This window comes from Sylvia atricapilla, chromosome 1, assembly GCF_009819655.1.
Source record: "Sylvia atricapilla isolate bSylAtr1 chromosome 1, bSylAtr1.pri, whole genome shotgun sequence".
Classification (NCBI taxonomy): Eukaryota; Metazoa; Chordata; class Aves; order Passeriformes; family Sylviidae; genus Sylvia; species Sylvia atricapilla.
The window spans coordinates 137816835-137836679 of record NC_089140.1 but is presented as its reverse complement, the minus strand read 5'-3'; positions in this window follow the sequence as shown (position 1 = coordinate 137836679).

The following is a 19845-nucleotide window of genomic DNA, read 5'->3' as shown; positions in this document are numbered from 1 at the left end:
TAGTGGTAAAATGCATGTTATACTCCAGACAAGCTATTCAAGACGAGTACCACCTTTGTTTTTCCTCTGGGCAATACAACAGAATCCCTGTAGGTCATAAAGGTTAAAAAAAGTACTATTAATGCTCAAAGCAACAAGGAAATATTCTACCTATTCAGTTAGATTATTAAATTCATAGCAATTAGACATGTATCATAGAATCATAGAATCAATTATAGAATCATTAAATGGTTAAGTTTGGAAGGGACCTTTAAAATCATTTAGTTTCAACCTCTTTGCATTAAGCAGAGACATCTTCAACTAGATCAGGTTGCTCAGAGCCCTGTCTAGCCTTGCCTTGAATGTTCCCAGGGATGAGGCATCCACTGCTCTGGGCAGCTTCAGCTCCCTCATCAAAAAGAAAATTTATTCCTTATATCTAATATCAGTCTACCCAGTGTTAGTTTAGAACAATTACCATTTATCATGTTGTTACAGGTCCTACTAAAATGTCCTTTTCCATCTTTCTCATAAGCTGCCTTAAAGTATCAAAAGTTTCCCTAAAGCCAGCCTTCTATTCTCCTGGATATCTATTCCTGAACAGTCTTGGCATTAAAACCTCACAGGGTCAAAAGCTCCATTTCACATTTTCAATAGTCTCAGGTATTCTGATTCCATTGTTGAATGCAAAAATAACAAAGGCAGGTAGGTTCATCATGCCTTAACTTTTTAGTAATAATTAGCTAAACTGCTATGAAAATCTGTTCAGGAAATCTCTGTGTGCTGAAAGGAGTTTTTCTCAATCTAAAACATGTAGAATATGAATTACCTGAGTGTATGTTACTCACATACGCCTAAAAAATTCTTGAGGATGAAGCTAACAACACACATGCTGTACAAATATTTAGGGAAACAACTTCCATGCTAAAAGAGCCAAAAGAGAATATTTAAAATACTTAAGTTAAATTGATGTGGTAACTATCACATGAAGTGAACAATGAATGGACCTCTGCTAGACAGAAGAACAGACTTCGACTAAACACTCATTGATGTGTCTTCCAGATTAGTCAAGTCTGCCATAGGTTATCTTGCTCATATGATACCTAATAAAGCAAATATATTAAACTAAGGAAGACAACAAACTAAAAACCATTTTCAGATCAATTGATAACAGCTGAAGATTGGATACAATCTTGGAACTTACTACATTAGAAATTCTTTAAAATATACATAGATAAATTTGTTTGTTTTAGTTTCCCTGGATTATAAAGAATCTCTAAATGATTGAGTTATTTTCTGCTTCTTGTCTGGAATGGCTTGAGCAAAATATGTATCTGCTGTTCTTCAGACAGAATAAATGGAATTGGCTCCCAATATAAGCCAGTTTCTCATTTTGTTCGTGTTTAGGAATCTTCATATTTCATAATAGGAGTCTTCTGTATTCTAGTATGGTCTATAGAATTTGTTGATTTACTTCATAGCTTCATCTCTTCACTGAGATATAACACTTAATAGATATTGACATCTCTTAGGACTGAAGCACCTGGTTCATAAAAGTAATTTTCACTTATTTTAAGTCAGTGCCTGTCATTTTTAGACAACTAAAAGCAGAATTGCAGACTCAGGCCTTTGTTGACCTGCTTTTGCATTTTTCAGGCTTAATACTAACCTCCCTATGTGAGGCATGAGTCTGTGAACAATCCTGACACATTTTTAATTCTGCCTTGAGGTGCCACTCTAGGTCTAGTGGAAGTGGGGATGGTACTTCATCTTGAGCAGTACAAGAAGAAACAGCATTTGGGATTCTGTATCATTTCCCTCTTTATTCTTAAAATTATTCTGTAAGAGACATCAAAATGCTTCTTGTTCACTGTATGATTATGTTCTCTGAGGAATTAGCAGGGATTGACATAGAATGTAAATTATAGATAATGAAGTACATATGCATAGACACTATTTGAAATGCCCAAGGTTAATTTCTGTGTAAAATAATGATATGTTCTCTTGAAATTTGATCTGCTGTATGGAAATTAAGGGAGAAAATTAATTATGACATCTTTATAAATTAATCAATGTACCTATTCAGTGATTATATATAATAGATGCCCAATTTGAAGTATCTTCAGAATACATATAAGTAAGGAAAATAGCATTAAAATGTAAAGTTGCTTGCAATAATCATGTGGACCATTTTGTTTTGTAGTCAACCAGATGCTCAGAATAAAAAAAGATAAATCAATAAATTAAATCAATAAGAAAGGAAAGATCCTCTTATGGCTGAGGCAATAGATTGAAAGTCAGGAAATTTGATTTCAATTTTCGACTCTGTCACAGGCTTCCTCTGTGACCTTAGGTAAGTTATGTTTTCTCTCCAGACCTTGGTTTTTCATCAGTTTAGAAGAAAGAGCAATATTCTTTCTCCTGAACTGTTCTCGGGCTTTTTCTTGTAAGCTACTGTATATGCAGTGTTACCCTGAAGACTTCATTAAACACTTCATACTTGAATTTGTAAGGTCTCAGCTTACAGTACCTGGGGTCTCAAGTTTGAAAGGCTGAGTTTGCCTTTTGAACAAGCCCCGAGGCAGCATCTACTCTCAAAGTGAGTGTTTTATTGATGCAAGCCTGTGGTGTCTTGGGGAGCCTTGGGGAGATTTCTGGATGGGCAGGTGGACAAGATGAACTGGAATCACCTCTTGTGCCTGTGCAAGGAGAGGCCTCCTGTGTGCCTGGTGCTGTGGTAAATCCATGTTGATCCAAACCTTTTACCATACACACTGCAGGGCCTTGCAGACATGCCATGTGACTGACATCAAACAGGAGTGTTAGTTGTGTTCCTCCATCAACTGTGCAGTCATGTGTTACCTAAATATTGGTGTTTTGTTTTCTTCAGGAACCTCTAGACCATGAACAAAGAACACTCCATGAAATTATGAAAGTTCTGAAGAAAAAATAGTCATTAACAAATAGTAGTTTCCTCTTATCTAGATAGGTAAAATTACTCATGTCTATTTTGACACACATCCTTAGTAACTGGAAAATATTTCCCTAAAGGATTAGACAAAATTTTTTGAATGAAAACTATTTCTCTTTTTAATAAATTTGAGTGACTGTGCTAATTTTTTATTATAAGTAATTATTGTAATGTGGCAACGTATCCCTATTGGTGGATGGGGTCCGCCGCTTGGGACCCAGAGAGCCACAGCCACCCCAAAGGATGTCTCCCTAGAAACAGTTCCTTGGGGGGTCAGGGAGCTCCTCAGCTGGACCTTGCCCTTGTGAGTTAGCTCATGCCCTTGTGAGTTAGCCCCTCTTTTAGCCAGCCGTGGTGAGAGAAAGAGAGGTCTTGTATGGAATTTCCGCAGGTGGTACTTTATTGGAATGGTACCAGCGAAAGGGGTCCAGGGACGAGGAACCTCTGCCGACCAGAGGAAACCCAGGGGTTTTTATGGGACACCAGGGTGGGAGGAAAAGGATACAGAACCAATCAATTGTAACAGATCTACATAAAATCCCGAGGGGGCTTGTGGGTCTTCAGACAGGTCGCCGTGGCTAGGAGGTTTGCCTTTTGTCCTAGGGGCTCAGGGTGAAGTTGCGAAATTCTTCCTTGTCTCCCCAGCTTGGCTCCCTCCAGGGCAAAGCAGCTGGGGCTCTGCCCACCCCCACAGCAACGTATCAGAACATCCCTTTACCTTTTGGTTTTGCATGAATTGGAGAACATTAACTGATGTTTCTGAGAATAAAATAGGAACATCGTATTTTAATTCTGTTTCTGTTTTTACTTTGGATTATCTATTTCAGACTTTTTTTATATATATGATTTTCTTTATAAACATGATTAAGCCTTTATTCTACGAGAGTAAATTTAATTTGAATTGTCTTTCAACTAAGCATATTTGTAGCAATATGCACAAAATTTCAGTGTGTTACTTTGCGGTTTTTTACACAAAGAAACACACACATACATTGACAGTTTCAGTAAAAATAGGTCTTTATTTCTCTCTTTCATTGCAAACTCTTTTCTTCTCTACAAATATGACATTTGTCAGATTACATGTGAATATCATCAAAGTGAGGAATTTAAACTGAAAACAAAACCACTGGTGTCACATAACTATTATAAATCAAGATTATTTTGTATTTTGAAAACATAGAGGAACATTAAGTCCTCACAATGAAAGATGTTTTAAAATAAACAGAAAATTGTATTTATAAAATTTATTCTATTCATTGAATCTCTAAAATGTTTCATTTAACCTTTGTGGGACTTACACATGTAGATACATCTGTAATTAGGGTTGTTATCTAGCCTCCTTGTTTAGACAGACTTCCCACTCTGAAAGTGTGATTTATCTCATCAAAATCAACATGTATTAACTGTCTATGTTTCTCTCCATAATGAAGAATTTCTTCTCATAATGTAGGATATTACCAAGTGCAGATAAGATGTCACTTGATACTTGCAGTGAACCCAGACATTTGTAGTTTTTACAGATTACTACCTATAATAAACATTTTAAACAAGCAACACATTAGCACTGATGGTTGGTAACTTGTGTTCTTCACACTCTTGCTGAAATGTGGCTATTCCTGAGATGGTGATCAACCTCAATGTGTGGCAAGTCCATAGCGAGGTCCAGTGTAAAGCAAATACATCCTCAGCTTTGTGAAATCAGCAAGAGCCGTGTGTTTCCTTCATGGCTCAGAAACAACGCTGTGCGGTAGATGGTGTCCAAGCCATGGAGTGTCACAAGAAATAAAAGGTCTCTCTTAAGGATTCAAGGATCGTCACATATTGTGAAATGTAGTAAAGGTAGGGAAAATTTACTTGCACTCCAGACGTAATGTACAGATCTGCTATTTAAATGTCCTTGATTTCCAGTATAAACATTCATGACACTGTTGCATAATAATTTTTTCTCTTTTATTTATTTTTTACATCCAGCCTTCAAGTAAATGAATTGTTAAGAGCTCAGTAAATTTGTAATATTTTTTAAACGGCCTTATTATGTTCAACTAGAACTTTTCACAGATGCAAAGAGTCCCTTAAGATCAGAAGGGACCATTACATTAACTGGACTAGTTTGAATAATGCAAAGTGTTGAAACACGTCAATTTATTTAACAGTGAGCTCTCTAAACTTCTTATGACCGCTGCTGGTTCCATGCAGACATATCTTGAATTTTGACACATCTTGATTTGATCAGACAGAAATGGACAATCTGCAGCTTTTCTTGGTAGTCGTGTGTTCACACAGTGAATTTTTCTTGCAGTTAAAAATGTGTGCTATTCTTGCTGTAGCCAAGCTGTTAGTTTCAGTGTCTCTAAAGTTCATTCCACCTTCTACTTCATTTTTTTTTAAGGTTACTCAGAGCTTTGTCAAACAAACTCCTGTGGGGTTGCAATTTCCATGATTGTTAGCAGCCAAATATTTTGTTTGCTCATTGGAGAAAATCACAAACAAAATTGGATATCTAGGATATGACTTATGGCCTTAAAAAAATTAAAGGAATAGGTTTTTTGAAAATTTTTTTTGATAGTACCAATGGCTGAAAAACTGCAGTCTAAAGATGTGGAATTTTATGTAGTTGCTTGAGTTCAAAGTAGGAAGTTGTGTTTAGAGAAAGGCGTTTCCAGAGCTCTGAAGTCAAATATTTACAATTAAAATATTTTTTTAATTAAGTGAAAGTTAGTATCATAAACTGGACCCAGTTCTGTCAGGATTTGACTCTCGCACCTCTTAGTAGTTCCCTGTCACCATGATGGATCATTTGGTGGATCAGAAAAATGTAGTGTTACACTTTTGTCTTTATTACTCCTGAGAAATATAACATGAAAGCTGGTAGAAAACTTGGTACTTTTCCATTCATAAGCTGAATTCACAGTGAATATTTCCTTTCATAATGAAGCTTTTTACCCTAATGAAGTGCTAGTCACTGGAAAAGGGTATGGCCTGAGATGAATTAGTAACTTTCCCAAATCAGCACTGCAGTGGCCACAGTGCTGTAGGTAGTATGGGACAGAGAAAGGCTTTGAGAGAATCCCAGCTCTGTTGGAATTTATCATTCCCATGAGCTTCAGAACCAGTCAACTCTGGAAAAAATATGATTCTTGTTTCTCCAGCCCCTACAGCTAGTTATTCAGATGAATACAAAAAAATGTGGCAAGTTTATTAGCACTCTAAAGCCTGTAAAGGAATGATTTAAGACAACTCTTTCAGATGAGAGAAGTCTGTGAATCCTATTCCCCAAAACCAGGTAAGGCAAGCATGGAACATTAAAAAAAAAGAAGAATAAGAAAACTAGCACAACTTCTGTTCTCAAAATGGGGCAGTAGCTTTTCACTTATAGGTCATTTGGCATATATTTTATAGAGATGAAGGACTTGTTCACTTTATTGTTCTCACTTTGTCGTCTGCGAGTACTTTCTAGAACATAATTTAGTGTTGAATTAAGTTAAATAAAAATGAAATTTCAGATTTTTATTAGAAAGGTGAGAGGAACTTTGGGCCATAATGAAAGAGAGGTTAAGGAAGTATTTATGAAGGCTTTATAAACCATAGGAAAATTTGTCTTGATTATTTGGCACATTTGAGATGGGAGAAAATACTCTGAAATCAGGAAGTTGTCATCTTGTCTCTGATGCTGACTTTATAGTCCCAACTAGAAACTGGATGTTCAAAGAAATACAATTAAATTGTCTTTATCACTCTAAGACCTACTCAAATATCTGGGCTGGGAACCACTATGACTTAGTATCCTTCTTTCTTATTCCTTATAGTAGAAACCAATGCTGGTTGTCAGAGGGACATCCTTGCAACACTTAAAAAGTCAGCAAAACCTTAGGAGCTGAATTCTGAGATTGTGTCTTGCCTTGCTATGACAATGAATTGTTTATCATTGTGGCTGATTGGTTTGGTTTTGAAGATGGAAATGGAGCAGTACGTAAGCATGCCAAAATTATCAGTGAAATTTTCCATAGAGAATAAGAATGAGTTACTAGAAAGTCTATAGGTTATTTACACCTTTCCTGAGCTTTAATTTTGCTTGGATTCTTGAAAGCTGCATTGTATTTTTAGTCCTCTAACACAAGGCTAATGTGAAAATTAATTATTGAATGTTTCCTAATGGCTTGGCAATCAATGAAAACTATCACTGTAATTTATGATAATTGGACACCAAACCCCCTTTTTTTAGTAGCAGAAAATTTGAAAGGTCATTATCAGTCTAGACTTGGTGTAGAATTCAAATCTTCTATAAAAAATCCAACAAATCTGCAACTCAAACCAACAAAATTTAATCAAATAAAGGGAATAGTAATCAGAAACTTTGAATACAAATGTTTTCTTTCTTTAGGGGAAAACTCAATTCATTCATTTTGCATTTTAAGCATTCCCTTGCAGTGATATGAATTCAGAGCAGCACCATTGTTCTTGCATGCCATATAAGAAATTAAATGGGCTGGAAGAGAAATACAAGATTACATCATTTTGCGTTCTGTGGGAAATACAAAAGGACATGTGATAAGATGGGCTTCAACAGAGTGACAACTATGGATGCTGAACTAGAACCTGGAAAACAGATGTGGTCAGAAAAATTATTCCAGTTTTACTAACAAAAGAGTTTGTGGGTTTTTTTTTATTTTGTTTTGTTTGGTGGTTTGGTTTTCTTTCTGGTGATTTTTTTCTAGTTTACGCTTTCATTTCTTTTTCTCTTTTTGTTGGTTAGAAACCTGAAAAAACTGTAGGGGTACGCTCAGTTGCCTAAATTCCTTCATCTGCATGCCAGCTACACTTTTTGGGTTGGTCCTTCATGACACACAGATCAGTGATGCAGTGTTCATTGCAGATGGGCAGTTCGGCAGTCTTATTACCATAAGAGAATTAATATCTAATTTCTGTCTGCTCTGCTCTCTGAGAAGTATGTCTAACTAGAAAATGAAAATATCTCATCTGCAGACTTTTTTCTGCTTGAGTCAAAATTCTATCGTACTTCCCTCTGTGATTTGTTTGCCTTTACATACAAATGTGAATAGACAAGGAGTTGAGTACAGAATCCCTTGTAAAAATAGACTCTAGGCTTAAAAAAAAAAAAAAAAAAAAAAAAACTGTTGAAAATTTCTTATTACTGGAGTGTGAAGAGATTGTGGAATGCTGAATATTTGTAAAGCTTCTACTAGACATATGTTTATTTTTTATGTTAGAAGGTTAATCACACCTGCCTGACACCCGGCTTTCTGCCTGACTCTGTAAGCTTTCAAGGGTTTCCTTGGGCTTGCCAGTCAACCTGTGAGGACAATCTCACTATTTGATGTTACTGATGCTATCCCCATACAGAAAAACCATGAAATTATGGTGTCAGTTTGAGCAGAGGAGGAAGAGATGTGGCTCTTGTCCAAGCTGGTCAGGAGGAAAGCAGTCAGAGAATTCTGGCTCTGTGGCTCCTTCCAGTTTAGACAAGAAATATAATAACAATAATGATGATAACAACAACAGCAACAACCACAACCACAACCACAACAACAACAACAACTTAATTTAGCCACTTCCTCTTCAGAAGAAGGACGATATGAATAGATAGTTCTGTGTAGCCACAAATTCCCCCAAAAATATCTATATAGTTTTCTTCCTGTGGAATATAGAGACATGCATTCCATTATCTGCATTGCTCTCAAAAAAACTTAAGTCTTCACACTTCTCAGCCTTGGTTTTTTCTTCGATGATATTCAAATCATAATATTTAAAGATTTTATAGTCTGTTAGTGGTACAGATAAGGAACAAGCTGGATCACAGTCAAGGAAGCTCTAGTGGAAGTTATGCCTGTGTAGCTTGTGATGAGAGGTCTCTGAACACCCAAACAATTTCTCCTATCTTTGTAAAGTGGCACCTAGAGCTTCCACTAGCTAACACTGTCTCACCTGTTCCCTCTTTAGTCCATTAACAAAATCATTTCCCATGCACCATGCATCTCTCATGTTAACTTATGTTAACAAGTCAGTAGAAAGGAGTGGTTAGAAAAGTAACATAAACCATCTAAACATGCAGATTAAGAGATTGTCTATTCAATATAATTTTCCATTTTGTTCCTTTTGTTCCCACTGTTTCTTTTTTGTCTTCATTAATCATCACTGTTAACACCATCAACTGTATATAAATATATATCTCAAAGGAGTCAAAAGAAAGAAAATTATGTCTCCTTCAGTTATTGGTGTGGGTCTTATTAGTGCTAACACGTGGTATCTTTGAGAACACTCTGAAAGTCAGTTTCCTCATTCATAAGGTGGGTGTAATTTTCCTTGACCTTTTAAAGGTTAGTGTTTTACTGTTTACACATTACACTAAAGAATAAAACCTTAACATGGGTATTATTAGTGTTATTATTGAAATGAAATAAGTACATAAAGAATCACATAGTGTCTCCTGAAGTTAAAACAGTTTCATATGAAAACTTTTACTGCAGATCACTTGCTCTCTTATAGTCATATGTATCACATAATCATATAATCATGTATCATAATCAAAGTTTAAATTAGCATAAGGGTTAAAAAATTAATCGGTCTACTTTTATATGCTGTTCCTTGACATTGTACTTTTTATCCTGAAAAAAACCCAGAGATTTAGCCAAAATTTCCAGGCAACTGAATCCAATAAAAAGTAAAGTTTTGTAAGAAGTTGAACAATGAGGTTTTTTTGCTAGTGGCAATTTGTGAAATTTGCTGTAAGAGAAATGTGCATTTCTCTCCTTAACACCTGTTACTTTTCATCATGGTCATACCACCCAAAGTTCATTTTATTCCCCAAACCTCATGATGTTCATCTTCTAATTTCCTCTGTGCTTTTAGTCTAAATAATTGTAGTTTCTCTGCTTAGTTCCTGCAGACTGGATAAAGAACCCTATCATGGAACTTGCATAAGAGGATTGCTTTTTGTATATATGAAGCATTTCCTTTGAAGATTATTTTATTGTGGTCTTTTACTGGATGCATGTGAAAATGAAGATTCCTGGCAATATTTAGGCACATATACTATATTTTTCTAAATTCTGAGTTAATCTGCAGAAAGTTCTTGTTAGATAATCCTTTAATTCTTAAATGCTTAGCCTCCTTTGGGGGCCAAATTATCTTTTTTTTTTAGAAAGTTTAATAGCAAATGGATAAGATGCTTTTTTAAAGAAAAAAAAATCAGCATTCTGTAACTCTACCTTCTTGAAATCCAGGGTTATGAAATGAACTTAAATTACAGAAAGATGACACACATGTAAGAGAATGACCTTCTCTATAGGCTGTTTGAAAAAATTTTATTCATAGTTCAATGCATAGGTAGATACTTTTGCCTTAGCCTGCCAACATGGACAAAGTAGCTTGCTAATTCATAGAGACTATAGCTGTAAGCTCTTTTTATGAGGGCTGGATAAAGCATAGGGGTACTCCTGCCGTATATTCACCCTTTTAGAAGGATCCATGTTAGTGTTGGATTTGGAAACAAAAAGACACTCCAAAATGTTCAACCTGTCCCCCATTAGAGGATTTCTAAGGTCATAAAGCCCCAGAGAATCCTTTAGCTTTCTTCTTGTCACTCTAAATTCCAATCTCATATCATAATCTCAGTCTGGACAAATTCTTATTTATCCTGAATCATATTTGATCATATTTGTAATATTTGTACAGCAAATATCCAGTATCTCTCCAATTTGGAACTTGAATGATTCTTGACAAATGCAATAACACATTCAGAAAATTCACAGGGATCAGTAGGATTAGTCCAAGCTGCTGAAGGAAGATGAGATTAAATGAGAAAAGTTGTGTGAAGAAATGCAGCAGGAAAAAAGTTCAGTCAAAAAGCATTTCTAAATGCAGAAAAGTAGATGAAGGCTGACACTAGAAGTTTCCTGCTGTCATCTTCTCTTCAGAGGATGAAATGGAAGACTCCAGCATGGATCAGACTCAAACTGCAGACTTACACATTCTGGCATTTTATAATGGCTTCTTTACTCTCCACCTTTTTCACCTCCCTTCCTTTAGTTTTAGGGGATTTTTACCAGCTTTTATGATTGCATGAATGAGGATATTCTACTGAAGGCAAATGTTTCATATTAGAAATCTGAACCGGAAGTAATTTTGAAGCCAAAGCCATACTCCTACTAGAGGTGTTCTTTCTAGTTTTTATGTCCTTTTAAGGTCTCTCTCAGGGTCCCAGGTGCTGTACTGAAAATGACACTCCACAAAGAGAGGATCACATTTTACTGCCCCTGCACCTTTGAGCTGCCTGGGCTATAACTGCAAAAGGTACAAGAAGGTACATGGATTCATGGGCCTGTCAGACAGTCCTGTTATACTGCAGTCCAAAATGGCTTTTGCAATTAATCTTTGTTATCCATCTATTTAATCTTTTCAGCATTCAATGTTGAATTTTATTTATTTTCAATATTAGTTTTGCCATCAGTAGTAAGACTAATTTTTTCATCATCCTGAGTCAATTTCTTTTCTGAAAGACCATTTCTTTCTGATCTTTCTAGAAATGAATGGCATATTAGTACTGAATGCTAAAATGTAACAAGAAATGATGCACACCTGGATGCAGAGGTAATAAATCCACATCATCTGGACAGATGAGAAGCAGATGTTTGAGTTCCTGTGTGATTTTTTTTTTTTTTTTTTTTGTCAGCTGAGGAATAAGATCTGACTGTAATCTGTTCATATTATTTTTGGCTAGTTCATTTGCTATGTGATGTTGATCTGAATTGATGTTTCCAAACAGACCATTTACGTTGTCAATAATTCAGATTCCAGTGAGCTCCTTGGTATGCCAGACTGCATATGCTAACATTTAATGCCAGACTGAACTTGCTGTGCTACTCAGCAGGATGAATCACCATAAGGGAGGGTGGCTCCCCAGGTGTATTGTGCCATATGTTTCATGGTGTAGTGAATAAAGGATACAGTGTTTGACTTGCATCTTGCTGTGTAGCTTCTACCGTCCTTCTCGGCCTAGGTTCTCAGAACTCCTTTGATTGTAAATGTGTTGCTTCAGCATAAATAAATGACCGTGCACCTACTGCAGCAAATATGCAGTGAGGTTTCCACTTAAAATCTCAGATTTGCCTACCTGGGAGAAGGAGAGCTATGCATTTACAAAACTAAGATACAAAAGAGGGTAAGAGAAACTGTAAGATAATGCATTGCAAAAGTCAGCATCCAAAGATCCATGGAACTCAGCTGATCAGCTCAGACATCCTGAGGTCCAGCATCTCTTTAAAAATGTTCTTATGCCTTGCTGTTCATTACAAATCTCTGTTTAGTGCTCTTGAAGAAAAACCACAGTAGATTTCACTTTACAATATCACACGTGTATTTCCCTTATGCAGTTTTTCCCTTTAAAAGGGGAAAGAAGATATTTCTGTCTCTAGTGCCAGAATATTCATGAGGCCATATAGGCACACTGATGTCACTGTTACCTCTACTTCCACTGAGACTAATTAATTTTCTAAATTTCTGTTTCATAGCAAGTTGCTATTACATTCAATAAATGGGTGGTGATAAACAATTGTTTATATCAGATAAACCACCATGAATTGGTATCTTTGAGATGAAATATTATTACAGACTGGTATAATGCAGCTGTTTATCCCTTCTCTTGATCACAAATTGGACAAAAATTGGAACAGTTAGAGAACAGCCCATATCTAGCCAATTGCTCTAGCCAATCTGCTTTCGTAAAATAGCCGTATGTTGTTTCCCCCCTTTTTTATTACTATTACTATCAACTAAAAAAAAGGTTAAAGATGTGGCACAAATCAACACAATGGAGATAGTTCATCTGAATTATGCCTTATTTAAAATTATGCAGATGCCCCTTTTTGTTAAACTTTTTGCCCTCTATTGTGTTCTGCCATTTGCTGTATTTCAAGCAGGTATCCAGCAGTGACCGGCACCCATATCTTCTCTGTTGGGCCATACTTTGAAATCTCTCCCTTTCAATTTGATTTTTAAGGCAATGTTGGAATGAATGTATCTTATAAACAGTCAGCTAGAAGTCCTAATAGAAGTATACTTCAGTATGTCTGAAAATATAAATGTCCCCATGCTTTCATAAAAGGTGGTACCAAGATGTAGGCAAGCTCTGCTTTGCTCAATTACCAGTTTTGTCTGGGTAGGTTGCTGATTCCTTTTGGAAAATATTTGCCCTTCTCTTGCAATTTCTTTCTCCTCTGCCTTCAGTGACAAATAAACTATCCCTTATCCTGTTTGAAAGTAACCTCCAGAAATAAGATACTCAGCTTGATTCCTTCTGGTGCTTTTTTGAGAGTAATGACATGACACGGAGTATAATTCTTACTCTGTGTTATATTCTGTAGAACTTGTTGTACTGTGTATTTGGCATCAACTACAAAAATACATAAATAAAAACCAACTGTCCTATGATTCAATTCAGTCTGCATTGACTGGGACAACTGATTCCCATGATTCATATCTTCCTAGTTCATCTATTATTTAAATGTTAGTGTAAACACATTGAAATTCTTCCATACTTTTCTGTTCCCCACAAGAATGAGCCTAAAAAACACTACTGGTGGAGTGTCCTGATTGATGGTCTTCCCCCCAGAGATAGTAGAATTACAGACTCATTCCAGTAAAAGAGCCAAAGCAAGTATGTTTGAAATTATCACTGCATTTCACCTTCCAGTATTTTCTCATATGAAGATGATTTCTGAAAAAAGCTTGATTTCTCTGAGGACCAGATGCTTTCAGACTGATGGCTAGATTCAAAAAAATAAACAAGTGTCTTTATGAAGAATATTAATCTTTCATGCAGAGTAACCTAAACCCTGGAGTTCTTGTGTCACTCACATCCTGAGGATGGCTTATTTATTAGGGACCACAACATTTTTGCCAGGCTTAAATGCCAGCATAATTTTTTTACAGAAAAATCTTCAGAACATGACACTTACACCCAACAAGTCTTGCCGAAGAAGTCATATGTGTTTACTCAGTGCCTAGCTGCAATCCCAGGCAATATTTACTTTAGAAAAATTTAATGTTCTGAAGCTGTAAATGCAACCTCAGTTAATATTATGTTCCCTCCTAAAATTGCAGTGTTGATAGAAGAACTTTGTTCTGTACAGGTCATTAGCAGATCCTGCCTATTGAATGGCATGCAAATAATAGATGTAGGCAAATTATCACTTGATTCTTTGCAGTTAGGAGATATTGTTGTTATTTAGATCTATCCAACCAAGTATTGTTTTCCAAGTTCCACGTATCTAAAATCCAAGGGCTAATTTTGTACACTGATGCAATTAGATGCCCAAAGCTAATCAAGATTGTTGCAGTAATTTAAAATTAAAGAGTTTTAAAATAAGCCTGCAAAAGCTGCACTGCTTTATTAAGCTTCTTTTCTGATCAAGTTTATATGTCTACACTGTATCTTTTGTTTGATCTCAAGAATGTTTTCTTCTCCTAGGAGTTTCCTAGGCTGGATATCACCTACAGCCATAATCTCAAACTTTTACTTCTATTACATATTTTTCATTTTACATCTGTTTGCAAAATTGTCTTATCTGTTCCCATTTGTGTCCTTATTGTCCCTTAACTGCCTTGCTTCCTTTTCATCCTTATTGTTTTCCTTAAAGGCAGTGGTTGATCTGTTTCACTCTTTTAATGATTTTGGTTCTTCCCTTCATCTCTTCCCCTTGTTTGACATGTAAATCCACCATGGGAAAAGTTCTGTATAAATTGATAAGTGTTCTTTATCTGTTGTCTAGCACTCAAATAATGATATGTTTCCTGCTTTACAGGCTGGCAAGACCAAAGTTTCCTTGGCCAAGTACCTGTAATTCCTGGTTACTTTTAATGTTTTTCATTTTTCTCTTCTTTTTATCAACGTAGACCAGATTAAATTGAGTCATTCAATAGATTATTATGTAGAGTTTTATCCAGCAAGAACCACCCTCAGCTCCAGTCACATTTATCTTTTGTGGTGCTAGAATTGCTTGAACAAAACCTTTTCTGACCTTTCAGATCTTGTGTGAAGGGTAGATGTATACATAGAGAGGTCTGTGGATATGAGTAGTCCTAGTGTAGCTGTAGATGGGGAGAAGAGGAAAGACAGAGAACATGCTTTATGATATTTGCAGATCTGCATTCTGCAGTTTTCTATGTCAAATGAAGGCTGTAACTTCAATGTTGTCTTCCTTCCTTCCTTCCTTCCTTCCTTCCTTCCTTCCTTCCTTCCTTCCTTCCTTCCTTGTTTCCCTCCCTCCCTCCCTGCCTCCCTCTCTCCCTCTCCCTCTCTCCTCTCTCTTTCTTCTTCTCTCTTTCTTTCTTTCCCTATTCTATTTGCCTTTGCTACCTTCTTTTTAATCTTCTCCCTCAGTTTTTGTAGTGGTTATCCTCACTCTTCAGCAGTCTTCTCTGCCTGTTCCTTTGGGCTTTATTTGAACAGATCCTCATTTCCATTTCTTTCATTCTTGACTGGGAAACAGATTTAGCAGGGTTTAACCCATTTTTCCATCATCTTTGGTCCATGAACACGTACTGCTGTATCACGATTTATAATGTGCTTTCTCCTTGCCTTCTTAATTCCTTTCATTCATCTATATGACATCTATTTTTCTCAGTCTTTCCTGACTTCTCTAAACCCATGTAAGTGCAGTGTTTCCCTTACCTCTTCAGTTGACCATCTGCTACTCTAATGTACATGACACTACTGGAAAAATATCTTTTCGGATTCTGTCTCTGTCCACTGTCTTCTCTAGTTTTGAAAGTCCTCACAATTCTCCATTTATCACCTTATCATATTCGGGTTCTAAATCTTTATTGAAGTTTTGTAACTTTGTCATTCTCTTATGTCCATATTTGACCTTTTACACTATTTCCTCCATTTTTATAGTTCTGAGCAGGTTTACAGTTTCTAACATATTGGTCTGCACATCTTGACAGTTTCTATCATAATCATGATTCTTCTATGGCCCTCACACATGATTTGAAAGGACTGGACTTAGCATCAATTTCCAGTCAATGGTACCACCTAAATTTCATTTCCCTTGCCATTATTCCCATTTTTTATCTTCTCTGAAATTTTACTGGACACTCTTTAGAGCAGAAGATTGATGGACTTATTTGACCACCTAATAGAAAAAGGCCTTGGTGTTCAGTGAAGCTTTGCCTTGAAGTAGCAGAGCGTCAGTACAAATAAATAAGAGTTTTCATTATCTCAGTGGTGCTAATTGCTCAGAATTGTACCAGACAGGCTGAGTTTTGTTTTTCATCTTGCCTTTCTTTTGCTGACAGAAGAAATAAGCAAGAGAAATATATCTCCACAATCTCAGGAAAAAAAAAAAAAAAAAAAAAAAAAAAAAAAAAAAAAAAAAAAAAAAAAGACAAAAACCCCTAATGATTTTCTATTTTGTTAGCTGGTACTTGTTATCTCATTTCACCAGATGAAATAATGTGCTATACATTACATTAAAGGGCCTTATCTGAATTTATATACTCAGAGGCTTATTACTTATAACAAATTGGCATTTAAATAATGGCTTATTCATTAATATATGCAGTAAAGTACGTAGTCATGTTATGGAAGAGCTCAAACAATTATCATGCTCAATAATATCTCATAATGAGCTGGTACTCCATATCATATTGACCTTTCTGTACTCTCTGAAAATTGTTAAAGATGAGAGAGGTGTAAGATGCCATAGCGCCTTTTTTCCCTAGGAATATAATTTCAAAAGATGTGATTAAGGGGTGTACCTTCATCCATTCAAGGAAAAATAGTGATGGTTATTGTTTGTAGTCACAGTCCTCTCAGACCCATAAGACCACTGCTGAAAGTCATGTATTAGGTATTAAAGGAAATGAAGAGCAGAATAGATTCATGAGTCTAATGCCATTTGTAAAAAAAAAATTTCTTTTAATCAGAAATGAAACAAAGGAATAATTAATTCTAATTTACATTTAGTATTAAATTAACTATGGCAATTACCTTCCCCATATTTGTTTCCAGTCTATGCAGACTGACATCGCCTGACATTTCTAGGGATCCTGAGAGCTTTGCAGATCTGCAATAATGATCCAAAAGTTACATTTGTCTGTGAGAGATCCAAGGTTCCTGCTGATTGTAGGGATGAGGCAGTATCTGTGAGAGATTTCTGTTCCTTCTTCCCCTACTGTTGTGTAATAAAGTCTTCATTGCTCAGATGAGTAACTTCCTTCACTGCTCTCACAGCTTGAAGCCTGTGATTTCCCGTGTAGCTACACATCAATTAGTTGGGCTAAGAAATGGAAAAAAATTAATTCCATACCTTTTTATTCCTATAGTCAGTGCCAACACACCTATTTAAGTAAGCATTTGTCCACCACCGCAATGGTGGTCACAAAGATACAGCATCAGTGTCTTAGATATAATATCCATTTCCACAGAAGGATCTAGACAAATGTAAGTTATGTCAGACCACAGATTTGGACCTGATAGATTTGCTCTCCTGGTAGATCAACTTGGCCACATTTAAGTTGTAGATTACAAATGGAAAGAATGAGAAGATGTCTTGGTCACCCAAGCCTGGAAGGACTTCAAATTCACATATTCTGTTTTAAACTGAAACAGCAAGTTTCAGTCTTCTTCCAGAAGTTGCTTGCTTGAGATATACTGCTAGACATATGTCTAGCTCTTGCTAGGGTGGTGGATGTGTGATTCTCACGAGTTCTTTCATTCTGTATCTGTAATATAAGGAAATAATGATCCTTTTGGCCTTGGGAATGCTGAAACCGTTTTGTTTCACAACTTTCACTGAGCACTGGAAACTCACTCCTGCCAAAGTTTTCATATTGCATTTTCAATTTGTGGCATGGGCCTCAGGTGCCTTCATCTGACAGCATAGCCAGTGATGTTGTTCTGTGGATCTGGTCTCTCTGTCTTAACTTCATTAGAAATGTAACACTCTCCTTCAAGAAAACTGCACTTCACTGGGGAGTATTTCTTGCAGACAACAAGTATTAATATACATATCAAAACAATCAAAACCACAATCACACATTCAAAAACACCACATCAGTGAAAAATAGAGGAGGATTTCAAAGGATTTTTAGAATGAGAGAAACTCAGGGAGAAAAATATGCACCACCCCTTTGCAAGCCAGAGGTTAGCACGCAGAGGATCAGGGCTGGAGCAAGCACCTCTGGCTCCTGCTAAGGGATGAATTCTTTGGCTAGTGGGATTTTCATATGTGAACACTCAAAGTGGAAACAATGTCTAAGATACCTTAAGTAAGAGTAGTCACAAGTAAATGCACTTTGTTTTCTACAGTTTAAAAGAGGACTATTTGTACTCAGAAGAAAAAAAAACCAAAACAAAAGAAAGCATGACAACCTCTTTACAAAGGGCAAAAATGTTAGCATTTTAGAAGCAAAGTATTTTTGATATACATAACCTCTTAAAAATCATACAGTTAATAAGAAATATATTAGCTGCAGTGTTCTTATTTTGATTTTAGTGCTTTTACACAAATGCATTTAAAACAAACAAAACTCTCAGTGCCCAGCAAAATTTAATTAAAATCTCAGGGCAAATTTTGCATTTTAGTAATATACATGCACTCCACCTCTGCATATAAACATGTTATATGTTATATAACACCAAATGCACCTCACCTTCCACAACAAGCCTCCAACTCTTTTCCCTCATGCAGTATAAAAAACCCAGCCTGATTTTTTCCAAGTTTTGTTATTAAAAAAATAGGGCAGTGAATGCCAATTTTTTTCTCTTGGCAAATGTTTATAGCCAAGATGTAAAGCCCTGAAAACAGGGGTTTATGATTTAAATACTGACACAATCTTAACTAGAGCAATGGGAACACTGTTGCCATAATAACTGCCATTCTCTGGAAAGTATTTATGGCAAGGCTTCAACCTTTCTCAAGGCAGAAATTCAGGCCTTTGGCTGCCACTGACTGTGGGTAATGGCAGTGAGATCCAGATTCCTGGGGATGGAGCCATCAGTATTCAGAAACCAAAGCCATTTCAACATGTCTGCTAAACCTGTTTGTGACCTAGGCATGTGCTGGATCCTGCAGCCCTGAAGCCAATGAGAGTTTTTTCCAGTGGTTTGAACAAGAGCATGTCTGAGTCCCCCGTGTCCATCAATATCACATTCTTTTGTTCCTATCAGGACCTTCCAAAAGAACCTGTTTATATATCTGTCTTTCTTAATTGAAACCAGAATATTTCTTCGCCTTCCACTTAAACAATGCTGGAATTAATATTTTTTACACCATTAAAAGTACCATATTACAATTCTGTAAATACACTGAAGGAAAGACTGAATATGAGAATGTGACCTCTATTTATAAAGCCATAATTGTTTTAAAAATTTCTCTAGTGCTTGCTCTTTCTCTCCCCCCTTGTGCTTTTCTGCACTCATTGTTCTTTTATTTCTTTCTATATGTCAAAAAAACCCCCAAACCAAAAAAAACACTGCTCAACCCCCCCCCCTCCCCCCCAAAAAACCCAAAAAAGACCAACAACCAAAACCCCTGATATTTAAACATGTGAAATGAGGCTGGAAATGTCTTATGTATAAAAGTATTGCAAAATTATAATGTATAAAAAAGAAATATAATTATATAATTACATGCAAGTTTGCTGTCCCGTTCAATTAGAATTCAGACTTATTTTTCTAAATGGGACACAGGTATCTCTCAAATCCAAACATAATAGATGTAACATGAAAAGATATCTGATGAACATTTGTCATATGCCATCCTGTTGGTAAAGATTAATTTTTCACAAATACTCTGGCCTCAAATGTACAGCATGAGGGTGGTTCCATGCCATTGACTTGGCTAAAACCAGAGCTAAAATTATAGGCTCCAAAT